The sequence below is a fragment of the Tamandua tetradactyla genome, chromosome 4 (assembly GCF_023851605.1).
Source record: "Tamandua tetradactyla isolate mTamTet1 chromosome 4, mTamTet1.pri, whole genome shotgun sequence".
Classification (NCBI taxonomy): Eukaryota; Metazoa; Chordata; class Mammalia; order Pilosa; family Myrmecophagidae; genus Tamandua; species Tamandua tetradactyla.
The window spans coordinates 14,522,356-14,532,282 of NC_135330.1; the positions used below are offsets into that span (position 1 = coordinate 14,522,356).

The 9,927-nt window shown below is 45.2% G+C and overlaps 3 non-coding genes across 3 annotated transcripts; 2 read left to right on the forward strand and 1 right to left on the reverse strand.

Annotated features, from left to right (window-relative positions):
* Positions 1 to 1,607: 1,607 nt before the first annotated feature.
* On the reverse strand, positions 1,608 to 1,680 carry TRNAV-CAC (transfer RNA valine (anticodon CAC)). The gene has a single exon. It is a non-coding gene; the product is annotated as a tRNA-Val (tRNA).
* A 7,772-nt stretch (positions 1,681 to 9,452) lies between these two features.
* Positions 9,453 to 9,524, forward strand: TRNAG-UCC (transfer RNA glycine (anticodon UCC)). The gene has a single exon. It is a non-coding gene; the product is annotated as a tRNA-Gly (tRNA).
* Positions 9,525 to 9,816: 292 nt separating this feature from the next.
* Positions 9,817 to 9,888, forward strand: TRNAE-CUC (transfer RNA glutamic acid (anticodon CUC)). Its single transcript has one exon. It is a non-coding gene; the product is annotated as a tRNA-Glu (tRNA).
* Positions 9,889 to 9,927: the final 39 nt, after the last annotated feature.

Below are 9,927 nucleotides of genomic sequence, written 5' to 3' on the forward strand. Positions count from 1 at the left end.
ACATTGGGGACACCCAAATCAATAGGCCAATCCCTTGATCTTGAGTCTTACACTTGTGAAGCTTATGTTGGTAATGGAGAAGCTTAGCCTACCTATAGGTATGCCTAAGAGTTATTTCCGGAGGACTTCTTTTGTTACTCAGATGTGGCCTCACTGTCTCTAAGCCCAACTCTGTTAGTGCCCTGCCCCCTATGTGGAACATGACAGCCAGGGTTGAAAGCCTGCTTCGTGGCGTGGGAGATGACTCCCAGGGATGAGTCTGGTCCTGGCACCATGGGATCAACAATTCCATCCTGATCAAAAGCGTGACTAATAAAATATCAGTGGCTAAGAGAAGTCAAATAGAGTCAAGAGGCTAGTCTGGAGGTTGCTCTTACACAAGCTTCAGTTAGAAGCTTGCTACCTGTCATAACTTGCCAACCCTTAACCAAAACTATTCCAGCCAATCCTAAAGACCACCTAGGACATTATATAAGATTCTACAAAGGTTCCACACACTAGGGTAACTTTCCAGAAACCTACAGCCTCCAGATGGGTCCCTAGACCAGATAAGTCCTGAAACCTAGAGGGCCCAGTCTCTCCAGAACATCAGATAGTTAGTTCCATCTCCCTACCCCATATTAATGGCAGCCCCTTCCAGCATGAAAAAGTTAGAATGGTCATAGACCAAGCACCCCTAAAGAGTGGGAGAGAAAGATCAAAGGTGATGGTGGAGTTAAACAGAGAAGGTAGGGTTTAACAAACGAATATAATTGCTGAATCATTAAATTGATATGTCTTTTAGTTTCCATTATCTTAGAGCAGCTAGAAGTAAAAATAAAATTGTGAAATTGTAACCCATGTCAAACTCTGAAATCTGTTCTACAACTAATTGACTGTGCTTTGAAATTTATTGCTTTTTGTATACATGTTATTTTTCACAAAAGAAAGGGGGAGAAAAATTCGATTGTGAAGAAGAAAAATACAGAAAGTACTATATTTATACATAGTTACCTCCTGATTTAAAACCAAGGGCCGTAGGATTCTCTGTGGGGAGAGACTGAAATTCGAGAGAGGGAGAAAAATATTAGTTCTCAAACTGACAACTGGATGGATGGCGGCAGCTTAACTGGAGGAATGAGCGCGGAGCAGGCAGGCTGAGCAAGGGCGACTAGGAAGGGCCCTTCACAGCCCGTCTGCCCAGCGTGCACAGAGCAACCTGCGACCGTGACTCCGCAGCAGCACAGTGCCTGCTCCTCTGGACTAGAGGCCGCGGGCCGAGCCGGCCGGGGTCTGGCCTTTCAGGTCTCCGCCCTCGGGGAACTGGGTGGGAACCGAAAGGCGGTTCCGGCTCCTAACCTGCAAAGCGCGCCTCCCGCCAGTCACAAAAGACAGAGCACGGACCCCCAAGGGGCGGAACAGGTGCAAAGGATTCCGCTGACCAGAAACGCCCCCTGGGCTCGCTAGGGGCTGAGCCACCCACTGCCGCCCATGCCCGCAGCCCTGGCCGCTGGGCCTCTGGCGTCTGCGCCCGGGTCCTACCGACCCTCCACCGACTCGGGGCCCAGCCCTCAGCCTTTTCGGCTGATTCTTCTACATGACTGGAACCGAGTGGAAAAAGGAAGGGCTGTTTCCGCCCGGTTTCGAACCGGGGACCTTTCGCGTGTGAGGCGAACGTGATAACCACTACACTACGGAAACCCAGCCAGAAAGTGTTTCTTCACAACAGCCCTTAAAGCACAATAGCTCCTCCAGCGTTTAGGGCAGTGTTTCACCTGGGGCCAGGCCCACCAGCCCGGGGCAGGCCATAGTCGCTCACGGGGAAATCGTCGTTGGCACAGAGACTTGGTGAGCGTGTGGAAACTTCCAGCACAACAGGGACGTGGCTGTTTAAACTCGAGCCTGTGCGGCGGGGCTGCAGGTGTCCTCAGACGCTCGTCGTGGCTTTCCCTGACCCCGCAGATCCCACAACAGCGTGTTCAAGTTGTTTAACATAATACGCTTCGGAACCCTACACACTGTTATTTTTGTTGTTCATGCCCTAGCACTTGCTCAATTCTATGATATTTTAAAATATCCATTAGTGGCTTTAATAAAAATTATTCTAGCTGATGTTATTTTAATTTTTAACTGTGGAGTAAAAAGGGACGGATAAAAAAGGGCAAAATTCCAAGAACTATCATTAAAAATAAATATCTTATTTACTTCGAAAGGAAAAAAAAAGCTGATGTGACAATATCAGTATCAGGTAAGTTGTCTGGAAATACCTATTAACACTAAACATATGCCTATCTATGAGATTCCAGTTCTAGGTATCTATCCAATAGAAATGAGTTTAATGTCCACCAAAAGACATGTACAAGAATCCTCTGAGCAGCTTATTCATAATAACTAAAAACTTGGGGGAGGAGGGGCTTCAATTGTCTGTTACAAAAATTGGATAAATACATTAGGAGATATTTATACAATGAAATACTAGCAGCAATAAAATAAATATCTATTGATATCTGTGATAATATGTATGTGTGTTTAAAAATATTTTGTTGGTAAAATATGTTAGATACAAAAGAGAACCTACTGTGTGATTCCATTTATATGAAGTTTCAAGAACTAATGGAAGGTGAGAAATGTCAGAATAGTGGTTAGCTCTGCTAGGAGCATTAATTGGGAAAGAATAGAAGAGAACTGCCTGGAGTGCTGCAAATATCCCATATCTTGGTTTGAGTAGTGATCACACAGATGTATGCATATGAAAATTCATCCACCTGTGAGTTTAATATCAGTGCATAAAAATTGAAAAGTAAATAAAATAATGTACAATTTCTTAAAAATTACAAATGCATGTATCTTTTGGCCCAGCAATCCCTCTCCTGTGAATTTATTCTCCAGATAACCTACTGTCTTGGTTTCCTAGGGCTACCATAACAAAGTACCACAAACTGAGTGGCTTAAAACAACAATGAACCCATATTACCGGCAACCCGTCTCCTAAAGAGTGGGAGAAAGATCAAAGGTGATGGTGGAGTTATACAGAGAAGGTCAGATTTAACAAATAAGTATGAATACTGAATCAGTATATTGATATTTTAGTCTCCAATACCTTAGAGCAGCTAGAAATAAAAACCTAAAATTGTGGAATTGTAACCCATACCAAACTCTGAAATCTGTTCTACAATTAATTGTTGCAATGTACGTTGAAATTTATTGCTCTTTTGTATATACATTATTTTTCACAAAAAAGAAAAAAAAGAAGAAAGAGTATAATGGAGATAGGATTTAACAAATGAAATGACTGCTGAATCAATATATTGATATTTCTTTTGGTCTCCAGTGTCTTGGAGCAGGTAGAAGAAAAAATGAAAAATCGTGGCACTGTAACCCATACCACATTTTAAAATCTGTTCTATAACCTCTTGTTAAAATGTACTTGGAAACATTGCTTTTTTGTATATATATTATTTTTCACAATAAAAAAATTCAAAAAAATCTAAACAACAGTGTATTGTCTCACAGCTCTGGAGGGCAGATCTGAAGTTAAGTATTCAGCAGGGTCATGCTTCCTTTTAAATCTGAACTGGAGAATCTGTTCCATGCCCCTCTCCCTTTTAGTTCTGGCAGCCATTTGTTGGCAATGTATGGCATTCTCTGTGTCACATGGTGTTCTCCCCTCTCTCTCTGTCCTACTGGCTGTGTCTAAGTCTCCTTTTCTTATAAGCACATGAGACCTATTGGATTAGGACCCACCCCAATCCAGTTTGGCCTCATTTTAACTAATAACATCTTCGAAGATCCTATTTCTAAATAAGATAATTCATGGGACTAGAGATTAGGACTTGAACATATCTTTTTGGGCGATACAATTCAATCCATAATACCTGCCCATTTTCAAAATGATGCATGTACACGGTTATTTACAGCAACATTATTTGTAATAGTAAAAAATTAGAAACAACCTAAATGTCCATTAACAGAAGATTAGTGAAAAGTATTTTGAACATCTGTGGAATGCTATGCAGCTATAAAAAAGAATGAAGAAGATAATTTAAATGAAGAAGGCAAGATGTAGAAAAGTCTTTATAATATGATACCATTTGCATAAAAGAGGAGTAAACATATAGCTATTAGGTGTATAATTTAAAAAATATCTCTGGAAGGAGCTGTAATGCATTGATAGGTTCTTTGCTTCTGGGTAGAATTGCATGGAAGAAGACAGGTGTGCCAGTCTGAAGCTGTTATGTATCCCAGAAAAGGCCATGCCCTTTTAATGCACTCCTGCGCATGCAGACCTATTATGGGTAGGACCTTTAGGTTAGATTATTCCAGTTGAGATATGACCCACCTCATTCAAGTTGGGAATTGATCCTTTCACGGGAGTCCTTTGGGAGAGCCCGATGGGGCTTTTGCATCTGTACCAACTCGGTTGTTTGAAGAATGATGTCAGTTAAACTTTCAGGACAAAGGCTTAATCATGCAATCATTACAAAGAGATCAGTTTTTATTTGAAGTTATTGCATCAGTATTCTTCCATTTTGGGAGAATTCTATACTCCTGGGAATTTGAGAGATGTTACATGATTTTTTTCCTAAATTTAAATTATATTTTATTCCATCTCCTGCCTTCTCCAAGCCACAACAACAACACGCCACGTGAAGAGTTAAAAGTGGCCTGGCTTAATGTGTCAGGAAAAATGAGTACATAGTTCATAAGGAAAAGGAGCATGAAATGGATGAAATAATAACTAAGCATGGTTCAAACTAATTTTCCCAGACATTTTTGCTTACAGTCTTGGGGAACACTTTGATGTGAATACACCAATTATACCAAATCAGGGATTTACCAAAAAAGATTAAATAAGTAAACATTATTATTCCATATAAAAAATGGCAAGATATGGGTTAGCACTTCAGAAACTGTTTCAGTTTTCTAAAGCTGCCGGAATGCAATATTCCAGAGATGGATTGGCTTTTACAATGGGGATTTTATTAACTTAAAATTGACAGTTCTAAGGAAATGAACATCTCCAAATTAAGCTTCAAGAGGAAGATATCTTCTCTGAGGACAGGCTGCTGGCATCTGGGGTCCTCTGTCACATGGGAAAGCACATGGTGACGTCTGCTGGTCCTTTTTTCCTGGGTTCTGGTTTCAATGGCTTTCTCTTTCAGCATCTGTGGGTCCTTGCTTTTCTCTCCCGGGGTATTTCTCTCTAAGCTTGCTCCCTCCCCTCTCTCTTTTATCTTCATAAAGGACTCCAGTGAAAAGGATTAAAATCCACCTTGAATTGGGTGGGCCAAATCTCCATGAAACAATCTAATCAGAAGGTCACACCCACAAGAGGTCTCCATCCACAAGAATTAATTAGAAGAACATGGCTTTTCTGGGGTACATAACAGGTTCAAACCAGCACAGAAGCCAAGCCACTAAAGACAGAAGTGGCTGAGGGCCATGATACTGTTGCTGAAGAAGGACTAGGAGAACGGATTTGAACGCCCATATTTAATTGAAACTAAGGGGCCAGTAGGCCTTTCCTACACCTGGTTGGCCCTCCTCATCCCTATCCTTATAGCAAGTCCTCGTAGCCTCTGTGTGGAGCCACACAATTCATTGTATGTTCACGTTCCTCAAAGCCACTGCCTGGGACAGTATGACAGAGCGGGCTGTTTGAAACAATTATATCAGATGATGTTAAAGGATTGATTGAAGGTATTCTATCTTTTGGGGTGCATAGGATGGGGGGCATGGTGGGGGTGGTGCATGGGCCAGGAATCGAACTGGGGTCTCCCACATAGCAAGGTTTTCTTAACAGGTAAGTTTTATACAAGCCATTTAAAAGGTTTGGTTAACCGTGATATTTCTATGATAAAAAAAAATGTAAGATTTGTGTTTCAGCTACAACAGAAATAAAGTGATCGACACTAGGTTATTTTCTAAAATAAAAAACAAAATGCAATGTTTGTGATTTTTGTTTTCATATCTTTTATTTTCCACAGACCCAAGGGACTGAAATGGATTGAAACCTACGTCTGGTTTGTGGATTATTTTAGTTTGACCCTAACTGAAATGAAGCATCTTGTCTGGCTCTAATTAAAGCATTAATCCAAAATGACAAGACTGTAGAATGGGAAATTAAAATAACCAAAAAAAGAAAAAAAGAAAAGGCAAGTGTTTCGGTTTGCTAAAGCTGACAAAATCCAATATAACAGCAACGAGTTCGCTTTTACAATGGGGATTTATTAACATACAGTTTACAGTTCGTAGGCTGTGAAAATGTCCAACTCACATTGTCACAGGAAGATACCTGAACTCAGAAGATTGGCTGCCAGTATTTAGAACACTTGTCGCATGGGAAGGCACGTGGCTGCCATATGTTGGTCCTTCTCTCCCAGGTTTCAGTGCTTTCAGCTTCTGCCATCAGCAGCTTCTCTTTGCTGGGGGTCCCCTCTTTACTTCTCTGGAGCTTTTCTCTAAACTTCTCTGGACTTTCTCTCTTTTTGATCCTCTTAAAAAGGACTCTAGTAAAAGAACTAAGACCCACACTGGGGTAGGTCTCGGCTGAAATAACCTAATCAAAAGTCCCATCTAAAACAGGTCTGCACCCACAGGAGTGGGTTAAAAGAACATGATCCTTTCTGGTGTGCATAACAGCTTCAAACTACCACAGCACCTATGGAATGTAAATTAGTAATCAGTGTTTTAATGGTCAGGACGGTATCTGAGCTGCTGGAATAAGTGTGCTTATATGGGTCTCTGAGACACTTGGCATAATGGGACTTGGCATCTGTGCCCATCTGAAGCTATTATGTACCCCAGAGAAGCCATGTCCTTTAATCCTCATTCAATATTGCTGGGTGGGATCTTTTTTATTGTTTCCATGAAGATGTGACCCACCCAATTGTGGGTGGTAACTTCTGATTAGATGGTTTCCATGGAGATATTCCCACCCATTCAAGGTGGGGTTGCTTACTGGAGCCCTTTATGAAGCAACCTCTTTGGAAAAAGCTTTAAAGCCACCAGAGCCAACAGAGCCCACACAGCTAGTGACCCTTGGAAATGCATAAAGAAACACACCCGGGGAAGTCGTTGAAAAAGCCCTGTGAGAAAACTAGCCATGTGCCTTTCCAACTAAGAGAGAAACCCCGAACATCATTGGCCTTCTTGAGCCAAGGTATCTTTCCTTGGATGCCTTAGATTGGACATTTGTATAGCCTTGCCTTAATTTGGACATTTTCACAGCCTTAGAACCGTAAACCTGCAACTTAATAAATTCTCTTTTTAAAAAGCTGTTCCATTTCAGGTGTATTGCGTTCTGGTAGCATTTGCAAACTAAAACAGTATCATTATTTTACAAGTCTCAGTATCCAATTAAGCCAGACAGACACCAAAGCTGTGGTGGTTTGGAGCAATAGGTACCTATATTAGTTAGGGTTCTCTAGAGAAACAGAGTCAACAGGAAATATTTGTAAATATAAAATTTATAAAAGTGTCTCATTTAACTGTAGGAACATGGACTCCAAAATCCACAGGGCAGGCTTGGGAGCTGATGATTCTGATGGAGGGTCTGGACGAAATCCACAGGAGAGGCCCGCCGACCTCACAGAAAGAGAGCCTCTCTCTGCTGAATCCTCCTTAAAAGCCTTCAGCGATTAGATTAAACACAACTCATTGCAGAAGACACTTCCCTTGGCTGATTACAAATGGAATCAGCTGGGGATGCCGCTGACATGACCATGATTTATTCTATAAAATGTTTTTATAGCGACAGGCCAGCACTTGCCCAACCAGACAAACAGGTACCACCACTTGGCCAAGTTGACGTATGAGCCTAACCATGACAGTACCCCAGAAAAACATGTTATTAAACAACCCATTCCCGTGGGCGTGAACCCATTGTAAGTAGAACCGATTGATGAGGTCACTTCAGTTAAGGTGTCGCCCAACTCAGTCAGGATGGGTCTTAATTCTATTACTGAGTCCTTATATACAGAGCGAAATTTCAGACACGGGGGAGGAACCAGGAGCTCAGCATCAACGGCCCCCAGAAAAGAAGGGACAGACGGGGAGTTGCCACCATGTGCCTTGCCAAGTGACAAGCTAAGGACCAAGAATTGCCAGGGGCCAGCCCAATAATGCCAGAGTTTTCAGGGAGGAAGCATTGTCATGATGATGCCTTCATTTGGATGTTTTCTCAGCTTCAAAACCATGAGCTAATAAATTGCTATTGTTCAACCCAATCCCTTTCATCCTGGTCTTTGCTGGGGCCGCACAGGAAACTAGAACGGCTTCTTTCTCTTCCCTGGGTGTAAGTGGGGGTCAATGAACGCTTGGAAACATATCTCAGTATGTACTGATACTTAACAGAATTTGTCGAAACTGGGACTCAGAAAGTTGCAGAACCAATGACAGGCAACTGAACCGTAGAGGGCAGAAGAATTGTTGCCTCAAAAAAGCTTGTCAGGCAGGTGGGCCGTGGTGGCTCAGCAGGTAGAGTTCTTGCCTCCCATGTCAGTAGACCTGGGTTTGATTCCTGGTGCCTGCCCACGCAAAAAAAAAAAAAAAAAAGGGTTGTCAGGAACGTTCACTTAAAAGCTGTACTCACCGATATCACTTCTTAGTTGGGCTTCTGAGGCATTTGCCATGCAGAGGTAGGGCTGTATTTCACCTGCATTTCTGCCAGGCCCCAGATTCCTTATCACCAAGGACCATGATGTAATCCTTGTTCTATTTTGAGGGTAGGGTGGGGTACTCATGGATTGGATTTCTGCATGGCAGGCGCGCATTCTACCACTGAAAGGCCCATGCACCCGGTGCAGCCATCCTGAGCCTCGGAGCAACACTGGGATGACCGTAAAATCCAGAACGGTAAATCATCACCACTTTCTCCCTGCACATAGAGCCTCCTTTCAACCTCCCATATCCGTAACTCCAGCAAAAGGTGGCTGTCTCTTTTATCTACATTTGAGCCAGAGATCTGAGTTAGCCTGAACCCTGCGCTTCCCTTGGATAGAGGCGTGGAGGAGGGGGTAGTAGGGGGTAGTAGAGGGAGGAGGGAATATTGCTGAAAGGCTTCAAGAAGCTGTGACACCGTGCCAGGAAGGGGGGGGGCGATCGACTGTGGGGATCTCAACGGCTGGACCACAGACGGGGGCTTTAGGCGAGCAGCGAGGAGCGGGCGCGACCTGGTGGGCCAGGCGAGCCCCGGGGGCCGGCTGCCACGACGAGCCGTCGGGCCCCAACGCTCGGGGCTCGGAGCAGGGAGGAAGCAGCAAGGCAGCGAGGGCGCCCCCGGCAGGCGGTCGGGCCCTCGGGTCGAGAGGCGCTGGGCTCGGGCCGCGCGGGCCGGCCGTGGTCGGCGCTGCGGCAGCGACGGGCGGGAGGGACGTCGAGGAAGGCTTGCAAGCCGGTGGAGGCGGCGGAGGCGGCGCCACGCGCCGGTCGGAGTCCCCGGCCGACGTGCCCGTGGCTGGCCCGGCCGGGCAGCGTTGGTGGTATAGTGGTGAGCATAGCTGCCTTCCAAGCAGTTGACCCGGGTTCGATTCCCGGCCAACGCAGCGGCCGGCCCTTTTGCAGGGGGCCCAGGGCGCGGGGCGGGCAGGACTTTGGCCTTGAGGCTGTGTGCGTGGGTGGGAAGGAGGCGCGCCGCGTTTGCGTGTTTGTTTTGAGGGTGCCGCAAGCAGAAAGCACGCGAGGGCGCTGGGATGGCCAGAGAGCGGGAGCGGCGAGCGCTTGCAGGGCGGAGGCTGGCCCAACGAGCCAGGGAGCGGTGCCCCGGGCGCGCCCAGGGCTGAGCGTGGAGGCGCCGAGCTGAGGCCAGGAGGCGTCGGCTGGGCGCCGAGCCCACGCTCCCTGGTGGTCTAGTGGCTAGGATTCGGCGCTCTCACCGCCGCGGCCCGGGTTCGATTCCCGGTCAGGGAAGCCCTTCTTCTTCCTCTCTCTCTGCCCACCAGCCCCCGC